The 25,111-nt window shown below is 43.8% G+C and overlaps 1 protein-coding gene and 1 long non-coding RNA gene across 4 annotated transcripts in view; one reads left to right on the top strand and one right to left on the bottom strand.

The window, feature by feature from the left end:
• The window catches only part of KANK1 (KN motif and ankyrin repeat domains 1), a 178,319-nt gene that overhangs the window by 75,251 nt on the left and 77,957 nt on the right, over positions 1-25,111 (bottom strand). The gene's annotated exons all lie outside the window — the stretch shown is intronic.
• LOC129151780 (uncharacterized) lies at positions 21,014-23,139 on the top strand. Its single transcript, XR_008558415.1, has 4 exons — positions 21,014-21,074; positions 21,411-21,491; positions 21,674-21,758; positions 22,543-23,139. It is a non-coding gene; the product is annotated as an uncharacterized LOC129151780 (long non-coding RNA).

A 25,111-nucleotide genomic window follows, 5' to 3' on the forward strand; every position in this document is an offset into this window, starting at 1 on the left:
TTTCTAAATATATTTTATTGGTTTTTTACAGAGAGAAAGGGAGAGAGATAGAGAGTTAGAAACATCGATGAGAGAGAAACATCCATCAGCTGCCTCCTGCACGCCCCCAACTGGGGATGTGCCCGCAACCAAGGTACGTGCCCTTGGCCGGAATCGAACCTGGGACCTTTCAGTCCACAGGCTGACGCTCTATCCACTGAGCCAAACCGGTTTCGGTGACATTTATGTTTTTCACACACAACCCCAAGTGGTTCTTGTTATCAGAGTCTGGAAAACACTTTGCCTTACGGGAATCCTATTCCCTCGGCCGCTGCTTCTCAGAGTGTGGCCCTGGACCAGTAGTGTCGGCACCACCTGGGAAGGTGTTAGAAAAGCATTCTTGGGCCCCACCCTGGCGCGCTGGGTCAGAACCTGCAGGTGGGCCAGAGGTGGGTGTGTTCCCTAGTCCCCCAGCTGGTCTGAAAACCATGGCAGCAGGCCATCTTAGGTCGTTAAAGTGGGGAAAGTGGAAGCTCCTTGCTCTTACTCAAAGACCTAGTTTTTGGTGCGAAGCACAAAGAAACGCCGGCCTCGTCCTGGGCCTTGGCCAGTGTCATTCTTATGGAAGGGGTTGCCCTGTCCTTTGGGAGATGCTGAGGACAGTCTTTGGATGCAATCATCAAGTATTCGTGTGGCTAGGAACCGAGTGGCGCACACTGCCACATGCTAGTATGGTGGGCATTTTAAAAATATCATAAAAATCTACCCTTATTGGATAGACAATCTAACAGCAACAGGAAACAAAGGTCGCACTTATGTGGCAAGGCATGTTCTTCTTCCTAAGTTTCCATCCTTCCCTCCTCTCTTTCCATACTATTGTTTTGGCACGAAACATTTACCACAAAGATACGAAAATGAGTTCACGGTTCCATGATGTCCAAATACAACAGAACTATGAGAAAACTCGAGGACCACAAGACGAGAAACATTTACAAAATAAGGACAGGTTCCAGAAGGTTCCCCAAACCTGCAAAATCAAATGCCTAGTTTTGTGGTTTTTAGGAAACACACATTGTTCAAGGAAGAGGTTCTGCAGTCTTTGTTAGATACTCCAAAGAGGCCAGGACCCACGGGAAGTCCAGGACCTCTGAACTGCTACAGATTTCACTGGGGACAGATCAGGACAAAAGGCCTAACAATGTCACAGTCAACGGTCTGAGAGAAAAGGCACTGCCTTGCCCGGAACCTCTTTTTCTCTGGACTTAAAAGCTGCTCCTTGTCACTGGGGCTCATCCACGACGGCAGAAATCTGGGAAACACAACGCAGCAGCCTGACATCCATGTGTTCATTTCAACACGGCCTTGAACTCCCTCCAGGTTTCTGGGGAAGTGTCTTCAGTGCTCTGGGCCTCCAATTCCTTGTTGCTGAACTGGGACAGCCGTGATGACCCTTCCAGGCGATCTCTGGCTCTGCCTGTCTACATCCCAGGCCCCCGGGGAACTACAAGGCTCCCGAGGGCCCACGTTGGCAAATAAAGAAAGACCGTAAGGAACACTGTGTATGAGTCAGCAGGACAGGTCTTGCCTCACAGGTCCCACTGCCTCTGGAAGGTTTTCCTGGCACAGCGCGACCAGAGAATTCCCACCGGAGAGACGCTGAAACAGTAGAGCTCTGACTTCTCCTCCAACCCAGCTCGCAGGATGGCTGCTTTTTTCTGACCCCTTTCTAACTAAGTTATCTCCTCCCCCTCAATGGAACAGTACTAAATTTTCAACAATAAAAGTGTTAAGAAAGAAAGTGAAAATCAGCTATCATCCCGCTACTATCAACATTTTGGTGTGTATCTTCCAATTCTTCCCTGTTCTTTTTATTATTATTATTATTATTGATTTCAAGAGAGGAGGGAGAGGAAGAGGGAGATAGAAATATCAATAATGAGAGAGAATCATTGATTGGCTGCCTCCTGCATGCCCCCTACTGGGGATTGAGCTCGCAACCCAGGCATGTGCCCTTGACTGGAATCAAGCCCCGGACTCTTCAGTCCACAGGCTGTCACTCTATCCACTGAGCTGAACCAGTCAGGGCTCTTCCCTGTTCTTATGTACACATTTGTATGCATATAATTTTTTCTAAATATGTTATTTTATAACTTCTAACATTATTATAGCCATCTTTCTAAGATAATACCAATATCTCTTTTTAATGCCTGCATAGTATTCCCTTTCCCATTTGTGCCATATTTGGACCTTACTTTATTATTGAAATAGTTAGGTTATTTCCAATTTTTTTCATGTCACAAACACTTTGAGGGACATACTTTTACACAGAGCTTTGTGTACTTGTCCAATAATTTGCCATGGACCAACTCCAAGAAGTAGAGCTCTGAAACAGAGGTAGAGCCTATGCAGTCTGATGGGTAATGTCAGGACGCCCTGCGGAAGGCACGGACTTAAACTCACCTAAACCACTGGGAGGGCCAATGAACCTGGAATCCATGCCGAGGTCCACTGCCTTTAATACAGTAAACACACCTCAAAACAGTGCATGGACATCTCTCAGCAGATGATTAATATGCTTTCATTAATTGTGAATTCAATACAGCCATTTTAGGTGTTCAACAGGGGATTCTACGTCTACTCTTCATCCTTGGCTCAGAGTAATTTATATTTTATAAAACTCGACTCCTGTGTATAATCTGAACATTTCCTCTGGGGGTAAATTTATAGAAACATTTTAATTTTCTCATCCAGAGGTCTGAGAGTGAGGAATCCTTGATGTGGATTGCTCCATTACTCACTACACTATAGTATAGTGAGTAATGGAGCAATGGGTTTGATGTGTAAACAGCTAGCCAGAACAGAGATGGGAATAAATTCCAGGCTTCTGTCCTAAGAAGGAAGTGGTCACTGTGTTGAGAGGACACACTTGGAGTGCACACAGTTGGACCCACTAGCAAGCACTTCTTTATCCACTCAAAAGAGCTATTACACATATACCCCCCCGCCCCCAAACTAGCAGATGCCTAGAATAAGTGCTAATAACCATTTCCAGCTATTGCTGCCACTGTGAGGCTGGATTCCACAAATTAGTTTCCTATTTATTTGTTAGTATTACAGAAGCAGAAGTTAATACAGCTAACTACAGATTCCATTAAAAATTTTTTGAAGCTATGGAACGGGAGGAAACTGAAAATTTCCTCACACTTTCTAAGTTCTTGTAGCTGGGCGAATAACTAAATTAACATGACACAGATTCGCAGGAGAAAATGTCCGAAATGTACTGGGGCTGGACATGCCGGTGCCACAGAATGTGAGACCCCGGGAGACATTGGGAAGTTGAGGATTACAGGCCATTTTGAACCAAGGGAAGAGGGACCGGGGCCTGGGATTTTACCGGGAAGGCAGGTAATTCGCAGGTAGATGAAAAAGCAAACATGTGGTAAATGAATTCTTGCTGGGCCACCCAGAAACAACGGGGACGCAGAGGGAAGTCTAACGAACAGGCTTTGCTAGATTTTCCCCATCTGCCACATTTAGTTTATAATATGATGCTAAGATTATTGCTCCCTTCCGCTAAACAGGTTTTTCCATCTGAATTCCTCTAGGCAGGTAAAGGGTGAGAGTGGAAGATTCTAAGTTTTTTGTTTCTTCATAACCAGCAAAAATCAATATCCCAAAAGGCATATTATGGGGTGGGAAAAGTTTGGTCCTCCTCCTCAAAAAAAAAAGTAGATTATTTTTAAAGAAAGAGAGCCAGGTACATAGGGGGAAATGCCAAATTTATATATACAGGGGGGAGCAAAAGTAGGTTTACCAGTTGTGAGTACGCGAAACACAGAGTTAATAAAGCTACTGCGATAATCATACCCGGCATGCCTTTTTCCATACAAACAACTGTAAGCCTACTTTTGCCCACCCCTGTCTATTGCACATAGTTATTTTTGGAGGTGCCCTTACGGAAATACAACCACGTTCTTAAAAGACAAAAATATATGATACGTAGTGTCGTACGGTCATGAAAAACTCTCGGTTGCTGAGCTTTAACCATCTAAACGGTTCTGAAAACCGCCTACATTCCGATCCCTCTTTGGTGGGTGAGGACATTTCCTGAAATAACAGAAGTGAAGGAGCCAGGAGAGAGGGAGGCACAGCGCAGCTTTTCTTCCTATGCTGGAAGCAGGCGGGAATAAAACTTGCTTTGCTGGACGTCTTCTCGTTTCCTGTTTATGTCCTCACGCTCCCCCTTCCTCAAAGCCCTTAACCGAGAGAAAAGGAGCAGTTACTGGAAGTCCACGTCCACGAAGTATAGATTTCTGTATGCTTCTCATGGGCAGGAACACTGAGACAGTTCCTCTCTGCTCTGCCCTCTCGCTGAAACAGAGCTCCTGGCGGCAGCGAGGGTCTCGTGGGTGTCACTCTGACTTGCCTGTGGCCCAACAGTGCCATCCAGAGTCAGAGCCGGCTGAGGCGCACGCTTTCCCGACAGCTCTCCCCTCCAGGTGTGGCCCAGGGTCCCGCAGCACCGGCAGCCCTGCAGCTGGTCAGAAATGCAGCACCTCAGGCCCTCGCCCCAGACCTGCCCTCTCGGAATCTGCATTCCCACAGGAGCCCCGTGTTCAAGTGTGAGAAGCACTCCCTGTTTCCACAGAGATCTTTACCCCACTCCGGCGCCTCTGGGAACGTAAAATGGGGATAGCCCTAAGATGACCCATGGCAGTGGCTTTTCTTTATTTTCTGACCGTCCACTTTCACTTGACAGATGTGAGTCATTTCTTTAGAGCTCAGGAGCTCAGAGGCCAACCCCTAACTCCAACAGAGCTGTCTCCACAGAGAAAGGCTGCTCGTTATACATTTATTCTTGACCAGGCATAACCTGCATGGAAACTTTACTCAAACTGCCCTGCTGTGAAAATGCTAAGACTGCATATACTAAACCAGTAAAATATCCCCTTGGTCTCACTCATCCCCTTGGTCTCACTACCAGAGCTGCACGGGCGGGGAGGGGGCCAGAGTCATGTTTTGCATCCCCCTTGGTTGGCTGCCGTGGGTGAAAGATGGCCAAAAGCAGGATCGATACCCTATGAATGCATCTGCTCACACTGAATGAAAACCCTGATGAGCCTTTAAGAAGGAATGTCAGCCTTCAAGCTCCAACAAGCCCTGCCGGAGTGCACACTGTTGAAGTGTCAACGCTACTGTTCTGAGCGAGAGTGAGCAAACACATGTTTTAGTCTTATCAGCTGCCCAGGAAACCTGCTGGGATGTGTACTGATCACCAGACACCATGCACTTAAATCTGAAAGCTGCATTCCAGCATATTATTGGACCAAATCCACACCCTGTTACCGTCAGTCCAGTGGCTGGGGTCAGTTATCACAGATCTTTATAACTCCACTAATTTGCTAGCTCCTTATTTCATTTTTGTAATGCCGGGAGCCAGGGTGGCTATATATAACTTATGGTCCAAACTGGGCCACTTTTGAGAGTGCTAAAACGCTAAATAGATGGGATGTTGGGACAGCAGGCATAAACCAGGACTGTCCCAGGCAAAGTGGGACATATATAATCTCCCTACCTTTAAAGAGCTAACAGAAAAAAAAGGTGCGGGAGAGCAAGAACAGTAGGTAGAAACACTGGGATACTGCTATAAAGACAGTCCAGAACAGACTAGCAAACAGGCACCATGAGACCCAATACATTCTGATTAATGAGATGCAGTAAAAATGCGCCGTGGGTACGAAGAAAGGCTGACAGTAATGTGTGATGTCAGATGTGTCTGTGTTATTCCCAATGCCATCAACACTTAGCATAAGTGCCAATGAAAGGAGTTCTAGAACGAGAGGCTCCTAATAATATAATCTCAAACATTCGCCCGGGAGCTGCATCACCCCCTTTACCCTGAGTCTCATAACTGGATTATCTAAGAATAAAATTCTCCTAGCTTCTATTTTAAACCGGACAGACACGTCCACAGCTTTACAATTTCACGTGCATTATCTTAGCTAAGTGTCAAAACAGCTTCGTGAGATACCTTCCCCCAGTAACAGATAAGGGGACTGAGGTTCAGAGAAGTGCGCCCCACGTGGCATGTGGCTCTGAGTCAGCACTTACTGGACTGGGCTTTCCTTCCCAGCATGCCGCTCTTCCCCAGTGGGCTTTACAGGTGCAGCGATGTTCAGTGTTCTGAGTATCCGGCTCACAGAGTCTAGGATAGCCAATGCTCAAAATGCTTTTTAATTAACTAATTGAAAATTATTTTTCGCATGACTATATTAATTCCGTAAGAAAAGGAATTGGTACCTTTCTATTCCTGTGTATAAATTCTCACTGGATGACCCAAGTCCAGGCAAATCATATACACAGATTATTTTTTAATGTAGTGAGAGCGTACTGTTAGAGGAAGGTACGAGCAACCAGGAATCTACCACTACTATGTAGTTAATACAGCTAGAAGGAGAAGGAACATCCAGAAGTCGAGGTCTCTGATAGGCAGATTAGCTGTGTGAGGAGCGTATGAAAGCAGAAGGCTGAAATGCACTAGATCTACTGAGACCCTGGAGTTTTAGGCCCAATTTCCTTGGACTTCAACAACGGCTCTGGGTAAAACACGTTCCTCAAACTACCCACTGAAGGTCCTGGATGGGGGCTGGTATTTTCATGCCCCCGGCCACAGACATGCGGGCCAGCAGGAAATCGGAGGTTGCTCGGCGCCTTCTTCAGTATTTGCTCTTCTGAGTCAACAAGGAAAAAATAGCTCGGAACAGTTCACGAGATCACGGCAAAACCTCTGTGCCTGACATTCCCCTTTGGGTGCTTCTCCTCATTTGACACCACAGTAGTTGTTTAAGCTTCAAGACCACTGCCTTAAAGCAAACTGATTTGTTAAAAAAAAGTTTAGGGATTAAATACACATTTAACGGGAAGAGAGTATCGACACTAAAACACTACACTTGTTTTCTGTAGTTTTCATTAATTTGAGACCTGACCAGTGCCAAGGATAAACAGAATGAGTTGATTAAGTTGCATGGGAAGGCAGAGAAAAATCCAAAGAGGTACCAAGTGACAGTCTTCGTACACTGAAGCTTCTGTAATTGCTTGTCTCCTATTTCATCAATAAAAGTAAAATACAGCGCACTTGTTTACAATGCCAAGAAATATTATAAAACATCATTATCCACCCAGTACTTGTCTAGCCACTCTGTTTGGATCACTAACGAGAACAGAAAATCATCAAGTAAATAGATAAAAGTGTCAAGAAAATAATATCCATGACCTTAGCTTATACAGAAACCCTAAGCCCATGGCCAATTCACTCACTCTTCTTTCACATATGGTCAGATTATAAAGTCGTGGGATTGTTTTAGAAAGTCTAGGAACTCAAAGAAAAAGTCCTATCGCAAGGGAACACATTAAAAAATGATGCTTACAAAGCAGAAAAGTTGGGGCAAACAGCCCTATAAAATGTTCCTAGGGACACTTATTATTACAGCATGATGCAATAATTATAATTGACAATGACAGACCTGACTTACTAAAGGAAGCTTAAATTATGTTCAATATATATTTTAAAAAGTCTATAAGTGTGTAATCAATTTCACAAAGTTTTCAAACAAGTAGTTAAAGTGAGAGAGGAACAGAGAAGACAAAATTAGAGGGATAAATCCTGGGCCACTTGGAAAGCTCAACTGTCCAGAACAGCTTATTCTCTCAAGGAGAGACAGCATCTATATTTTCACTATAATTTATTTTTAAATATTAAAAAAATACTTCCTTGTGGTGCCTGGTAATATTCATATTTTCCAAAGATCTGTATGATTGTCAAAATAGGTATCCTATACAAACTTAGGAAAACATAAACAAAGGGGCAAGGAATGATATTTTTGGGTGTCTGCCCTGCCCTGTGCTGGTAGCGCCTGGGTAGACCTCCGGCTTTAAGTCCTCTTGTTATTCCTGCACAAGTTTGGTCCAGTGCTCAGCACAGAAGAAGCATTCAAATACTTATTGAAACAAATATTTCATTGTGTGGCCGAGTCATATCATTAAGGCCAACAATGTAAGCTGTGGTCAAATCATGAAACACTTACTTTACCCTTTACCTTGTTCTCGCTGCACAGATCAATGTACACATGTGCATTTTTAAATGCGAGGGATTTCATTTCTTAAAAATGGGATCTCTCTTATTTCACTGATTATTAACTTACAGCCTAATTCTTAAACTCCTAAAAATATCACAGAAGAACGCGGCCCCTTTTTTACCCAGGTTGATAGTAATTGATGCTTCTTTTCAAAACAGTAGCAAGTCCAATAAAATCACGGTTACTGATCATCTTGGTTGAAACCATGCTGACCACACTGATTTTTAAATCTGTGCTTTGTTTAACTGTTTCCCAGAGGACAATATAGTTCGGTCTCCAGACACAGCGAGTCGGGATCTATTCTACTTGTGTTCCCTCTGTTTCAGAGGTTAAAAAAGACTGGCTTTCCCACAGACACCTCATGAGGAAGAGCCCCTGCAACCGGGGTGAGGAGCGATATGGACTGCACTGGAATATATATTTTCCCACATGCAAAACAGAGCCAAGCTAAGCCTAGTTCATCTATGGTAAAAGTCCTTTCCTTTTAAACCAAATTCTCTTGGGAGAAACCCCCTAGAATTTGGATCACTTTTGAGTGAACAATAAATTAAACAAATAAAAAATATATATTGCAAGAAGGATTTTATTCTGCAAAAGAAACATTTAAAGAATTAACGAATATTGAAAATTGTTTATAAATAGTAAAAAGCAGATCTTAAGATAACTACAGTAAAAAAGAAGATATTTTAAGGCAGTGGCGTTGAAAAGCTTATGAAAGCGATGGACCCTTTCATTAGAAAATTCAAATATGTACAGACACACAAACACACATACAAATCTATATGCAATTTCAAAGAAAAAAGAAGATGGAAGACTCCCCCCCACCCTCAACGAATCTGTGGTTCAAAACTTTTGTTTTAAAGTGTAAGATCTTTCCCAAATTGAGATCTAATCAGATGCTTAAAAATGACTCTGCCTTCACTGTTCTTATGTGTCTCCGGATAGGCTTTTCTCTTCTTTTGTTTATAAGAAAGTTCAAAATATATTAAATATGGAGTTAAAGTAGGCGAAAAAAATATAAACTTACTCATGTAAACATGCAACAAAAAGACGTTCTAGAACACCATGGATACTTACACCCTCGCCATCACGTCGACGCTGGCTTACGGAGAGAATAGGCTGCCAAGGAGAGGCACAAAAATAAAACTCTCAAAATACCAAAAGGAAGCACTAGCTTTCTTCCATCTATAGTAGAAGCTCGTCAGATGGAAGAGAGAAAAGATGATCAGTACCTATTTACTGTAAAGGACATAGAGAAATTAATTTCTCTTTAGAAATTCAAATAAATTTAAAGTCAGAACACACACACACACACACAGAGTTCTGTCTAGCTTGAATTTTTCTCCCTCTTGAAGATGGTGAATTCATGGGAATGCAAACCATCTCTCAGTTCTGGAGAGTGGGTAGGTCCATGAAGTTGAAATTTGGGGTAGGAAATTTACAAAAGCAAGCTTAAACACTACTAATTAAATTTCACTAATTAAACACCTAAACTTCACCCTCTTCTTTGAGTTTTTTAGTTTTAACCAAATGTAAATTGATTCATAGAAGCTGATATAAAAATGATATCAGTTTTTTAAGGTGAGAGAGAAAGAGGGCATGGGTCTGCGCATGTTACCCTCAAAGAGAAAAGTTATCCTCTCCCTCCCTTTGTAAAGCAAACCTGAGGTGGCCTGAGGATGCCTCTGTTGCAAGTTCTTTAAGTGCTGCCGTAAGCCTTAAAACTCTTTGGAATCTCAATGCTTAGAACACCCTGAACGCTGCTCCGTTTGTGCGTTAAGGATGGTGGCGGTGATGCTCTCGTTAGCCATTTCACACAAAGAAGCCCACGTCCTGGACAGGATGTGAGGAGAACTAATAAAAAGGGAGGGTTACCGAGATGGATGCTCTGGTTACCTCAGTGACCACAGCCAACATGTGAAGAGATGGATTCTAACACAGGAAACAATTAGGTAAAAGACTTTCATTTGTTTATCTGATAAAGACAGAATATACACATACATGCCCAGACTACCCCTAGCCACACTGCAGCACACACCTAATTGCATTAATTATACTTCCAGGGGAACCTGGTTTCTTACAGCTGAATTGCTCACCCTTGCAGGACTTTCCCCCACACGGGCCTACGTGTTTCAGGCTGGGAAGTATCATTGGTGGTAAACAGAAAATCGGTTTGGGCTAGCAACACAGCTCTGGGCAACATCTATTAACAACCTGACATCAAAACTGAGCTCTCCCTTTTCAAAGTTCATTGCGGTACAGACTGACATTTTAAAACGCTGATGTGTGTCCCAGAGAGGAACTTCATTCAAAGGAATTTCATTCAAATGAATTTCACTTTATATTTCACAAAGTACAGGATTGGGGATGAGAGCTTTTGGGACCCTAACTCAGGTGTGGAGTTATTGTAAAACTAGAGGCCTGGTGCATGAAATTTGTGCACGGGTAGGGTCCTTAGGCCTGGCCAGCGATCAGGGCCAATCGGGGTCTTCCAGCTGCTGACTGGGGCCTTCCTTCTGGCTGCTGGCCTGGGCCTTCCTTCATTCCGTGCCACCCCCTGGTGGTCAGCGCACGTCATAGCGAGCAATTGAACTCCCGGTCTCCTGGTCGATCTCCCGAGGGGATAATTTGCATATTAGGCTTTTTATAGATACATTTTATATACAATTTTTCTCATTGTATAGAAGCAGTGCACAATGAGATATGGAGACCTCACACCTGGAGCCTCAAAGAGACATACAGACAGACAGATACACACAGACTCAAAAGGCAGAAGGCAGGGGCACTGTTTGATAAACTCATCTAAGATCAAACCTGCATATGGAAAGAAGATGGGCTCTAGAGAAACTGATTCCTGCCAAGATAAGAAGGAGAGAACATTATAAGGGAAGTGTACATTTAAGTTAAATAGTGGCACATAATCCCAGCTCAAGTAAAATGACAACTTGAAGACTACCCTTGAAGCTGGTGGAAACAAAGTATTTACCATCAGATCTGGGGGGTGGGGGGGGGGGGAGCGCATCTTAAGAGAGTTTTTATGGGGCTCCTTAAGGAACGCAGGACTTACACTGAGGTATGGCTTTTTACATATTATGCATTTTATGAATCTTCTAAGTCATTACCCTTGTTTAGGTGAATGTATTATAACACACAAAATTAAATACAGTCACATCCATTTGCTCAGCCTTAGGCTAGAGGGAGCAGATTGTCCCTACACTGTGGACATCGTTATGTTCCCTGTTCTATCTGTTCCTGGCAGTGGCAGTCAAACTGAATGGCAGAGTCACTCCATGGAAGAGTCAGAACAGGACAGGGGATGAGAGAAGGGCTGGGCAAGTCTGAGAGGACTCTGAGAAGATTGCTTTCTGGGCCTAAGGGAAGGTGGACCTTGGATTAAGGGCTTACAGAATAGAATGCACAGCAGGCATGAAGCTGACCGGAATGTTCAGGACCGAGGCAAAACTACCCTGCTCATGGATAATGACTGAGCCTCCAGGACATCCTTAATGTTGCCTTGAACACTACGGAGCAGAAGGAAGAGGAAGAGATGCTTACAATCCAGGGGGGAAGTGAAAAAAGGGAAGATGGGTCTTAAACATGCAGGAAATAAGCACCTCTCTTGCATGGCTTGGCATGCGAATGAAGACAAATGGTAAGATATGACGACAATCTGGACAAGAATTCCAAAAAAGTTTGAAATGATTCACCAAGAAGGGTTTTGCATATGGATATCTAAAACCAGAGTTCTCAACCTTAGCTGTCCATTAGAATCTCCTAGTTCCCATTTTATGAAGACAGACTGGGCCCCACCCCAGACTACCTGCCACTGAACCTTTGAATATGATGCTTGAGTATGCATACTATTTTCAAAAAGCTCCTCCAATAACTCTGATGTACAGTGAAGACTGAGGACCACTAGGTCTGAAAATATTAGGAAAACAGTGAAACTAAGAACACCCACAGCCTATATGTACCAATTGAGCTTGTGACTCTTTATAAAAGGGATAAGAAGGGATGTGGGTGGATGAAAAGAGAATTATTAATAAATTGTGAGTGCTACTTTTACATTTTCCTGTTCCACTAATATGGAATTCTTTCTCTTCTAGTAACAGAAGGAATGCATAATCTATTTTAAGAACTGCCTCTAGTCTTTAAAAGGGATTATTATGAATAGGATGTAAGAACATTTTCTTCCGTGGGTTATATTCGTCTTAATTACATTTAGGGGAAACCTTGGCATGAATAAAGTCAGGGTCTATGGCTCTCTAAAAAGGATACTAGGGAATAGAGACACACAGGCACGCCCCAATGACCTACGAAGCTAGCTGCAGAGATGTGGCCTTCCCACAGGTACCAAATGAGCAGAGCAAGGGCAGTTCCATGAAGCAGAGGGAACCTGGGTGAGGACTGGGGGTGGTGAGAGTGGAGGGCTAGGATCTGGAGGGATAGAGAGGAGGTGTGGTGGTAGGCAGGTATAAGGCTTTGTAGGGCCACCACAGAAAGGCCAAAATGGCTGAGGTAGGTATGGGAAGTTAGGATACACAGGGGGGAAGTAAGGAAGCCCTGTAATCCAGTCCTAATGGTTGACTCTCCACTTCCATTCCAACTAGGTTGGTTACCATCGTAGCCTCATTCCCCTTGCCAGTGATCGGTTCAGGAAAAGCCATGTGACTCAATTCTGGTCAGTGACACAAGGAGACATTCTCCAGGGCACTTCTGGGAAAGGTTTCCTCACTCCTGAGCGAGACACACCACGTTGTCTGGATGGGATCCTGGCAGTTCTGCAGCCATTCCGCCACCAGGAGGAGGACACGCCAGCAGAGGGTGTGGTGCACAGTGGAGCGGAGCGACAGTCACAAGCTGGGCTTCCGATGACATCATTACGTCCCTGGGCCAGCCTCAAGAGCTGTCTCCGGACTTCTGCTGTGGAAAAGATGGCCGTTCCTTTTTGTATACGGCAATTTGACTTGGGGTGTTCTGGGGTTTTTACTTGCACCTAAAACTATTCAAACATCAAGACTGGAAAGATGAGTTGGACTGAATTCTTGAGGGCTCACAGGCCCAGTTTAGCAATCTGGATTTTGCAATATGAGCAGAGGCATTATTAATTAGGAGTCTTATGAGTAAGGGTGGCACTGTTGGCAGTAACCTGAATAGCAGGGGAAAGCGTAATAAGTATTATTACTTAATAGTCCATAAAATCTTTTATTCCCTAATTGTCTTACGGGACACTAAAAAATTAAGTGTGTAAAAAAGCCAAGATTGGGCACAAAATGGTACAGAAATGCATAGCCTATGGATGGAAAGAGCCATGTGGCCGTGGCCTGTTTGCTTTGCTAAAACACTCACTTTCATCATCTTCTTTGATGAGGCCCCCAGGCCTCCGCCCTGTGCTAATCAAAGTTGAACACTCAACATAGTTCATCAGAATGGAGATGTCCCTCTCCCTAAACACACACACACGCACACACACACATACACACACACACACACACACAGTCAAGCTACTGAATTAATTTTAAAGCCCCATCCAAAAGGAAGGCCATGCTCTGTGCCTCACACACATGCTCTGTGAAACCTACACAGGAAAGTAGTTGTGAAAAACAAAAACAAAACAAAAATAACACCACACACATAAGCTGCTTTATTTTGCATGAAACCTTCATTCACACCAGTTACAGTACATGTAATAAGCAATTATCTTCTCCATCCCAACAATTATCTTCTCTAACCAGTTTTTAAAATATTTCCCATTCAACTCTCCTTTCAGGATTAACAATGCAATTACTAAACCAGCGATTCCTTTAACCTCCTCTCTTAGAATCCCAAGGTAAAGCACAATTATCCAGACAAATAATTGCATGCTGTGAATGTATCATCCCAGAGGCAAAAATCTGGGGAAGTATGGAATTTCAGTAATATTTTTGGCCAAGAAAATCTGGAATAGGTGGCTGGTGGTATCTGACGTTAAAGGAAAACGTGAAATCTGACCTTAACAGAATTTCATTGCTCCTTTCTAAGGCTGGATCAGTGACTCGTCATCCTTAACCTGAAGGCCAAATATCCCTTCCTTTTCATTCAAATTTTTATGAAGCGACTGACTATTAAGGGCCAGATACAGTGCTCGTTCCAGGGAGGAGAGGATCAGTGCTACAGCCCCTGCCCTCGTGGAACGCGGAGGGATGGAAGGGAAGTTATTATGATTCTGTAGATGTGAGCTGAGAGCCACAGAAACACAGAGGAGAGGTAGACACCCCAAACTGGAGTGTGGAAACGAGTTACTGGAGGACATCACTCTTGAAGTGAGTTTCGAAGATGGGTAAGCTGGCCCTGAGCAGGAGGAAGCGCTGTGCTCAGAGAAGACATGCAGCAGATGCACAGGCAAGAAGAGACCGCAGGACGGGGTGTGCATCAGGGAATCGTGGGAAAGTAACTCTGCCAAGGCTGCATGACTAAGGGCTTTGTATGCCAAGCCAAGGAGTTTGGATTTTCTTCTGAAAGCAATGGGAGTCCCTGAAAGTCACCTGAGCTTTGAAGCCACAGCACTGGGTTAAGGTTTTAGGAATTCCTAAATTTTCCGGCTGAAGCGAGGAAAAGGTCTTGCCCAGTGGAGGTGTACAGTCGTGGTGGGGGTCTGAGGGAGGCCTGGGCTGGAGGTGCAGACAAGGGGCAGAGCAGTGTGGAACGGCTGAGCCCAAGAGGAGAGATGACAACCATCCTCTAAGAGAGAGGAAAGGAGAAATCTTGAATCTTGGGGTGGAATCCTGTGGAGACCATGGGACTCTTCTGGTTAAGGCTGCCCAGGAGAGAAGCCCCATGAAACCTGGGGTGCTAATAGGGCCATTTTTTTTTGTGTGGGCCATATGACTTTCATCAATAATTCTCTTTGCTGGGCATAAACTGTATTGTATATTTAATGTTTCCAACTCAACTTGTCAATTCACACCCTTGGTCTCAAGGTGAAGGAGTAAGAAAATATTTGTAGATGGTATGCAGACGTATTAACACTGAGCAGAAACAACCACAGACCCCTATCACTCCTAGAACTGCTCACTCCAAGATGTTTGTTCCCACCAGCCGGTCACGCCTGGAGTTTGCCTTTTTGTTACACGACCTTCAACAGCCAGACCTTGACTAAGCTTTCGGCAGCCTCGCGGTTCCCTTTTATCACCTTTCCCCTGAAACTTGTCGACGCTTTCAGTTAGTTATTACCTTTTATTCCTATCATTAGTCCCTTGGTTGTTAAAATGAGCACTCATAGTCCACCAACAGAAGAGCTAACGTGTGTGAAATACCTAGTACAGTGCCTGGCATATAGCAGGCACTCAGTAAAGAAGTTATTGTTATTATTATTGTCTGCTGTTTACAACACTTTCCTCTCCCTCATCATAGGCCTTGGGAGTCCATCAGGCCAATTCTCCTCTCCACTCTGTTATACCCATTCTTTCCATAGACACACAGGAGGTGTTATCTCCAACATGTTTTGACGGTAGATTGCAACTGTGAAACACAATGAGCTGAGCGAGTGAGAACTAAGTAGCTATTCTGGACTTCCCCTGAGAAGGGAGAATCAGACATCCCTTGCTCTTCATGTCTGCTTCAAAGACCAGTGCGTTTTCTGTAGGACAAGGGTTTGGATACGTATAATTTGTTTGTCTGTGATGTGATTACAGGAGGCACAAGAATAATTAAGTTACTGAATCAGAAAATGTCATTGTTTTTCCTAGCATCCCATCTGAGCAGATGGCAAATGATTTTTTTTTACGGCTTGTTTATTACATGTAGACGTGTGTATTAACATTGTATTTCTGTCACATGTGTGCAACCCAGCAAGAAGCCAAGTTAGGCAGCTGCCCGGAAGGCTGGGGGGAGGGGAGTGTCTGTCTTAGCAGGGGAGCAAGGAACACCCACTCACTCCCCCCTAAAGCCAAAAAAACAACAACAACTAAGCGTGGCAGCACAAACAGCCACTCAGGGTTACTCCTACCACCTAAAGTCACATTTCATCAACTCGGATTTGTCATCACCACAAGATGAACAGTTTGTATGTACCTCTGAGGAAGCAAAAGCACCTGAGATGGGGAGTTGAGTAGGGAGCCCCACATGAAGCTGGGGCCCCAAAAGGCCACAAAGATATAGGCCTGCCACGCAGAAAAGGGTGGCAAGGCGCCCTGAACGCCTGTGTGTGTAGCTCTATTTCAGGATGTGTCCATAAGGGCTATTTTAGATACAAACCAGGTAAAGGCAGATTCCTGTCCAAGACACTAATTTTCAAAGCGTGATTAAACAATCTCAACTTCTGGTCTTTTCTAGATATGCCTTACAGAAACACGCACTGTAGAAATAGAAAACCTTTAACAGCGGATAACTATCAAAAGACCCAACCCACAAGTTTCCTGTGGATTAAAAGAGAGAAGAAAAACAAAACCATGAAGGCCTGGGCTTTGCCCAGTAATAAACCTTTTTTTTTTTTTCTGGGAAACTTGAAAACAAGGTTTATGTCACCTCAGGCTAGCATTTTTGTTGGACTCGAGTTCTTTAAGATTTAAATGTTTCCTATTCTCATCTGTTGGCATACAGCTAAGTCCTTAAGGGTTTTTATCTGGGGGCCCTACTTGATAAAGACTTAGGAAAATGTACTAAAAATTGTTTAAACAAATCTTTCTCGTGACAGAGGAAATCTGGCTTTTAACTGCTAATCTGTAGGAGTTTGCTGTCAAAGAAGAGATACCTCTGTGGGCTTATGGGGTCTGCCCTGGACATTAATAACCCTAATTGTGTATAACCATAGTAGCACCATTCGGACCCAGAACACCTTACAGATGCCAATTTCTTGGACATTCATGTTAGGCTCATTGCCAGTTTATAATTTAGAAATTAAGGAACATAAAAGTTGAGTAGTTTGCTCAAGGGCATAAAGTCAGTCCAGTCAAGACTGAAGCTTTAAACTAAGGATTGTCTTAACTCAGCTACTACTTACGAGACGGGCTCTCACTGGTGGTTTAATAAAAAGTTTATTTTGTTTGTTTTTAGTTGCATTTTTAAAGAAGATACTGGTTTGTTGTTTTTTAATGCAACTTTTAGGATGCCTTTTGGCAGCTCTCCAGGTACATACTAGATTCATTTGAGATTTCAATGGTTATTTACACATTGCTCACTGCTCCCAATGGATTTTAAGCTTTTTCCAGGAAAGGACCTCATGCCTTATTTCTCCTTGTAGCTAGCTCTCTCTCACATGTAGAGCAGTGCCCCATCACACAGAACCTGAGAGGGGCATGAAGCGATGAGATACACCGATGACTAGGCTCTTTTTGCTCCAAGGGAAGTCTGTTATAGAGACTGAAAGCACAAGTCATCAATTCCAAAGAAATATAACCAGGTTTCAGGGATTCCTCAACTGGAGCAAATTAGACTGCTCCCTTCTCCCCACTTCTTCCCATACTTGGTAAAGTCCCATGACACAGCAGGGCAACAAGAGCTTTAAAAGCAAACTGTACCTAGACGTTTAAAGAAAGTTTGAAAACAATTTTAATGAAAAATAAATTTCAAATAAAAACAATGAGTCAATTTCAGTTTTTGAAAATTACAACTCAGCTTTTGGCTCTCTGAGCTGCACCATGGGCGTCGGCAAGAATAAGCGCCTTACAAAAGGCAGCGAAAGGGAGCCGAGAAGAAAGTCGTTGGTCTATGTTCTAAGAAATGTTGGTGTGGGTCCACTACCCTAACCTCCCATGGTAATCCCTGTGCTCCTTGGAACTGAAGAGACAAGATGCTCCTCAACCAATGGGTCCACGTTTCCATTCTGGGGAGAGAAAACAGTAAGTAATTGGGCCAATTTCACTGGAGACAGAATTGTGCAAAAGCCCTGTGACATGCCGAGAGGATTCCACAGAAACCAGTGCACGGCTGGGGAAAGGCAAATCCACCCAGAAAACCTCTTCCAGATATCCTTCTAATCTTCTTTTGTAGGCTCTCCCTCCAAACAGTTCAAGGGCTTCGATATTAACTTCTATAGGAGCTTCTATAGGGTTAAAAAGCAAACGAATCCAACAGGTGAAATTTTAGTTATAATCTGTTTGTCTTATCAGGGAGAGCCTATCGTTTATTCCTGACAGAAGATTCCTAAGGCCGTGTTTTGGGTTTGTTCTCTCTATCTTTCTTCCCGAGAGGCTTAAGCAACAGCAGAGGTGAACCCCAGGATAAACCAAAGCCACCTGGCAGAGCATCTGGGTTTCTTCATCCCCCATGTCTGGACTGCGTCCCCTCCACTGGTGAGCGCACAGCCCACATGTGAAGGTCAGGATCCATCATAGGTAGTGTAGGGAGAGGGCAGTGAGCAGGCTGGGCTGGAAAGTGGGAAACTGTTTAGAAGAGAAGAGGACGATGGAGGAGGAGGAGGAGGAGGAGGAGGAGGAGGAGGGGGAGGGGGAGGGGGAGGAGGGGGAGGAGGAGGGGGAGAAGGAGGAGGTGGGGGAGGAGGAGGAGGAGGGGGAGGGGGAGAAGGAGGAGGGGGAGAAGGAGGAGGGGGAAGTGGGGAGGGGGAGGAGGGGGAGGAGGAGGAGGAAGAAGGAGGAGGAGGAGGGGGAGGAGGAGGAGGAGGAGGAGGAGGAGGAGGAGGGGGAGGGGGAGGGGGAGGAGGGGGAGGAGGAGGAGGGGGAGGAGGAGGAAACAACTCCGGCTGGAAGAATGTCTAAGAAAGGAAGAGATTATCATGAAGTTTTAGACTTTTCACCTCTAATTGCCTAGAATTGCTGTTTCTTGAAAATTTAGGAACAGAGCCGATTCATCAGTATGAAATGACGGAGGACTGAGGCTGTTAAGTCTTCCTTTTTCTCAGGATAATGTGCCACGTGATCAGAATTCTCTGTGTGAACTTTGTCATGACTTGAGAATTTCCAGAGTGCTAACACATAATCTGAGAACTGTGACTATTCAGTTATCCTTCTCAGCTGAGGCCCAAAGGTAACATTCTTTTTTTTAAATATGATTTTATTGATTTCAGAGAAGAAGGGAGTGGGAGAGGGAGAGAGAGAGAGAGAAGCATCAACGATGAGAGAGAAATCTTTGATTAGCTGCCTCCTACAGGCCCCACACTGGGGATCGAGCCTGCAACCTGTGCATATGCCATGACCAGGAATCGAATCAGCAACCTCTCGGTGCATGGGATGATGCTCAACCAACTGAACCACACCAGCCAGGGCCCAAAAGCAAAACCCTTAAGTGGGCTGAAAAGAGGGGAGAGTGAATTAAATACCTTAGATTTCTGGTATTGGGCATTCTGACAGCACTTTGACAGTTTGGCCCTTAAATAAGGATTCAGCTGGACCAGATGGGAGGAAACAAATAAGAAAATTTGACCCAAGAGGCTTAACTCCGATAAATCAAGCAATGACTAATTTCAATTTGGAATTTGATCAATTCAATTAGCAAACGGGTGCCCTATATTCAGGTCAAGAGTAAAAATGCCCACAGGGCTATAGTCACTGAAGAAAGACATGCTGCTCCTTCTTCCTTCAAACTTTATATCCCTGGTTCTACTCTATCCCCTTATCTAATTAAAGACATTTTTCTTTCTTGCAAAGAATTACTTGTTGCTCACGTGGGCCCGTGAAGGAGGTGTTAGGAGAGGGGTGGTTAAAGAGTTCCTGTTCCGTTCCAAGAACTGTGGGGAAGGAATGGGACGTGATTGCTGACGCTGAGTAATGGAGAGTTAAGGGCATTTCAGAAGACAATAGTCCTGAGCAAAGTCTCTCTGGCCTGCCTAGACCTGAACTAGACAGCTGAGAATACAACAAAAGAATTTCAACCAGCTAAACAGATTTGGGAAAACAATACCACCAGAGGAAGATTCTGTTTAAAGTATTTTAGGATTATAGCAAATTACTCACGTTTTAATCAATTTTTAACATTTTAATATGGGAGTATACTGTATATGAAAATTACAGGAAGGCTGACTGGAGGAAATCTGCATTCTGTAGTCCGTGTGCACCCCATAAATTAAAGGCAAAGTGACTTGTGGATCACCAAATATCATTACTCTGTCCCTCGCTGAACGGTGGAAAGCTATAATGAGTATGTCAGAGCTCACTTGATTCTAAAAGAAGTGTAGATTTAGCTATTCTGAAATGATGTCAGCTCTTCTTTGTGTAAATACTACACGTTTTCAAAATTTAAAGCAACTGGACCAAACCAAATACGATATGTAAAGGGGAAATTATATATAGCTACCTGTCCCAAAGAAGAAGTTGCTATGACAACAGCTCATTGATGCCCGTCTTGATTTCACCCTACCTATTCTTTCACCTTCCACCCAACTAGATAAATAAGACTATGCATCGTGATAACTTTAAGTACTGTAGGGCTTGAAAAAGTAACATTTATAAAAACTATTCTTGAGGCATGGATAAGATCCCCAACACCCTGAATTCAGAAGCACTATAAAACCTCCCCTACTCCTTTGAGAGAAATATAGACTCTGAAGAAAGAACTTAAGATTCTTCCCTTGGGGGGGGGGGGGGGGTGCGGAGATGGAGAGGGTTCTAACAAACCAGGGTGAGAGCATTTCTTTAAAGGAGAGAGCCCTGCATTTACTTATGGCCATTTTTCCCCCCCCCCCCGCCCCCAAAGGGTGCTGTGGATTTTCAGCAACAGATAGTGAATATAAGTTCAGAAAGTATTAAGTCCACATTTAAAAATTCTTAAGTCACAATGTAATCAAATAGGTAAAGTTTGGTCATTAATTCTCTACTTCTCAACAACTTTATTCTCTATTTTCAGTGGCAGGTACATTTTTTTTTTTTTTTTCAAACCTGAAGAAGTCACAGATTGTTCGTGGGATAATAGGGTGGAGTGATTTGGCCTCAGGACAGATAGGAGATGCTAGGAGCCAGAAGATAAAAGGCTTCCTCCCCACCCAGCTGTGCACAAGCTTTCCTAGGGAATCTAAGCATCCTTTCCCAGGTGACAAATAGGGGTGTAGTGGCTGGAGATTTATTTTTTAAGTTGAGCAAGCTCTATCATTAACTATCATTTAAAGATTATTTCATGATGCCTACTGTGTGTGTGAAACAGTGAATCAGATGCCTAGGAGTCAGCATGTTTTAAAAAATTGCACTCTGTAAAAAGAATTCTGTCCTGATAAACGTTTTGGCAATGAGACAATACCTGTTTCTTGCTTAAAAAATGGGTTCTGGAACCAAAAACACTCTACCCTTTTCAATGAATGCCACAGTTTTACACGAAATGGGGTTCAGATTGGTCTATTTTACTCTCGGAAATGTTGTTCTTTATCCACAGGAAGCTGAACTCCATGGGCAGAACCAGTAGAAATAATCTCCAGGATGAAGTCCTGTGTGTGGGGTGGATAACAGCAGGCAGGTGGGCCAAACTTACTTCTTTGATAACTGCCCACAATAAGCTTGGCATCCGGAGGGGTGGTGCCATAAACACTGTTGACTGACAGCAGCCAGGATTCTTTTCTTCCTCCACTCTGCCCACACCCTCTTTCTGTCAGATAGGATATTCCATTCTATAAATACGTGTTTTCTTTTTGACAAAAGTGATAAGTCTTGAGTGGAGCCTACTCCTGAGAGAAACCTGAGCAGAAGAGAGGAAAACCGAGCAGGCAATCTGAAGTGCGTATGGGTATGTGTCAGGAACTGGCCTGCTGATCTGAGTTTCTGCCAGGGAAGATAGGTGTGGAGCGTCAGCCTATCTGCCTCGGTTGATGGTGGGAACAGTTCAGCCCAGGAAGCAATTTTTCCTACCAGCCCATTTTGCTTGTCCCCCTTCTCCCCGCAGCCAGGGAGAGAAGAGTAGCTGGCTCCTTATCACCACCCAGGCGCTGTAACGGAGACACTGGGCTCTCTTCCTGCCAGGCTGGCTTCTGGCCAAGAGCAAAAGTAACTTTTAAAAGTAAACAGGTGGACCCACCTGAGCAAGTGCTGGCATTCATTTAGGGAGGGGTGCTATTAAGGAATTAAAACCCAGGGTATTAGACATTTGTCATCCCTCGTTCCTTCTTCCCAATCCTTTCCCTCAACTGATTCCATTTAGCTTTGGAAGGCAAAAGATATGTCTGGTTTTGAAAAATAAATGTTTAACAGCAAAGCCAACAACTGACAGTGGTAAGAATACAGATTGTTAAATGAAGCCGCTGATAACTAATAAATTAAGCCACAGTAAAATAACTTTAAAGATAGCTCAAGTATCTCATGACTACTATGCTTTATTAAACATAATACGAGATTACTTGCAAGAATGGGGGGAGGGGGAAATATCAACCTAATGGACTCACCATTCTCTTAATGATACTGTATTTTGAAAACTACTCTCTGAGGATATTGATATCTTCCAGGGTGGGAATTGAATTTTTAGACATATCGTAGATTAAGTCACTACTCATCAAAATTTCCTGTCTCTTCCCAAGGGGAAATTACATATCCTCACACTCCTGAACTCAAGCACGGCCACGTGATTTGCTCTGGGCGATGACCACGCATCAGTTCCAGGGGGAAGCTCGAAGTGGAACTTCACCTCGTTCTCTCTTCCTCCTCTGCTCTGAAGAGGAGCAATGATGCAGACAGAGCTGCTCCATCAATAGACTGAGGTCAATACAGAGCAGAGCTGCAGCTGACCCACAAGGCACATGCAGGAAGGACAACTGGGCAATCAGTCTTTGCTTAGAGAGCCGCTGAGATTTTGGGTCATGAAGTATCATTACCATCTTGACGGATATTGAGTGTCTTATACGGGGCACTTAATAAAGCTTGGGTGAATGGTTGGGTAAATGGTAGGAACTACTCAATGGTAAAATTTGGTAGGTATCAATTGAATATAAATCAAATATTTCCTTACAGGGTGTGGAGACCACCGGCTTTTAGGTTAAATGACAGCTTGGAGAAGTGGCAAACAAAATAAAGGCCCTGTAAAGCGAAATAAAGATCTGGGTTGTGTAGTATGATAGCCATTTATAATCAACGTATGAAGTGTCTAGTCTAACAATCAGCACAAGATCTGCCCTCTCTAATCCGGTTGCTCCTAAGATGGCCAGGGAGAATACCAACCAGCTCCCTGAGGAGCCACTGAAGTGACTGTCAAAACAGCTTCACTCTCGTGCCATGGATGCACCTTGCAATAAGGCAGCTCTGGGGACTGGATAAATGTGAAAAGCCTAGTGACCCAAACAAGTCCCCGAGAGGACCTAGACCTTGACAGTCCATCTTGTTGACTGAATCCTTTAGCGGTGAACGTAATTTCTTTATTGAGCTTTACTGGGAGGGCAAGGTTGGGAGGGGCGCCAGCGTGGCGTCGGGTGGTTGGTGAGGTAACACTGGAATGAAGGGAGCAGAAGAGTCCTTGCTGCTCCTTAACACGAGAGACTTTCCTTGGGCTTTTGAGCCTGAAGAGCTTGTCTGGGCAGGCAAGTGGCATCAACTCAGGTGCACAACATCCATGATCAGTTGGCATTGCCTTTGGACCTTGGCACACCAAGGACCCAAGTAGGCCAGCATTCTTCCACCTGGATTCAGCAGCTGTCTTCCCTCATCTCTCTTTCTTACTCAGGGATACTCTGTTAGGTCAGGTGCCACTTGGGATCTCCTCTACCCCTATCTTCTATCTTCATACATCAAAGGCAAGATATAAAATCTGCTCCTGCCCTGGCTGGTGTGGGTCGTGCCACGCACTGGAAGGTTGCCGGTTTGATTCCAGGTCAGGGCACATGTCCGGATTGCGGGCTTGGTCTCCAGTGGGAGGTAGCCAATTGATGTGTTCGCTCTCACATTGATGTTTCTCTTCCTCTCCCTCTCCCTCTCCTTCTCCTTTCCTCTCTCTAAATATAAATAAAAATATATTTTAAAAATTTAATTACAGGCAGGTTTTTAAAAAATTTGCTCCTAATGTCTTGGACATATTTTATGGTGACCTAACCTATATCTAGAAGCTAATGTTAACTGTACCAATGCAAAGACCAACCAGGGAAAGTAAACTGGGAACATCCAATCAACCAAGGCTTTACCTATGGACAGACCCTCTGCTAGGTACCGTGTGAACGATTAGAAAACCTGAACTCCAGGCCTTAAGCTCAAGTGGCAGTTTTAGTCTAGTTGATGAGAAAAGAAAGAGAGAAAAGAGACAGATTATTCCTCTTTCAACTAGCACAATCTAAAATTGAAAAGGCATGTGGAGATGCAAACCACCCTCAAGGGCAGGTGAAATCAGAGAACAAAAGTAAGACTTCTTCCCACTCAATAAAACATTTCTGGGAGGGAAAAGGGGGAGTGGACAAAAAGAGAACATATGATGCCAGATGAACTAAAACAGCAAAGAATACAATGCAACCCTAGGTCGTTTGTTTATTAATAATTTCAATTAAAATGCAAAAAGAGACTTTATAGATCTCAAAATGATACTAAATTTCACAGGAGAAAAAAAAATAAATGGTTGTAACTTTCAAAGAAAGTTATTTTAAAAGGGGAAGGAGAAGCAAGGTGGAGGAGAATGGATTATCTGGACATGACGTGTAGACTAATAGAAAAAACAATCAGGAGTATAAGAAAAAGCACCTGATAAGGTTATATAAAAAGTAAACCCTAACCCTGGCCAGTGTGGCTTAGTTGGTTGAGCATCATCCCATGCACCATAAGGTCGCAGGTTCAATTCCTGGTCAGGGCACATGCCTGGGTTTCAGGCTCAATCCCGAGTAGGAAGCATGCAGGAGGCAGCCAATTTATGTACCTCTCACAATTTATGTACCTCTCTCTCTCTCTCCTTTTCTTCCTCTCCCTTCCTCTCTTTCTAAAATCACTTTTTAAAAAATTGTTTACAGAGCCTGGCTGGTGTGGCTCCGTGGTTGAACATAGACCTATGAACCAGTGGGAGCTCGATGCCCTGTGTGGGGCATGTAGGTGGCAGACGATCAATGATTCTCTCTCATCATTGATGTTTCTCTCTCTCTCTCTCTCTCTTCCTCTCTAAAGTCAATAAAAATATTTTTA

Source organism: Eptesicus fuscus, chromosome 15 (assembly GCF_027574615.1).
Source record: "Eptesicus fuscus isolate TK198812 chromosome 15, DD_ASM_mEF_20220401, whole genome shotgun sequence".
Classification (NCBI taxonomy): Eukaryota; Metazoa; Chordata; class Mammalia; order Chiroptera; family Vespertilionidae; genus Eptesicus; species Eptesicus fuscus.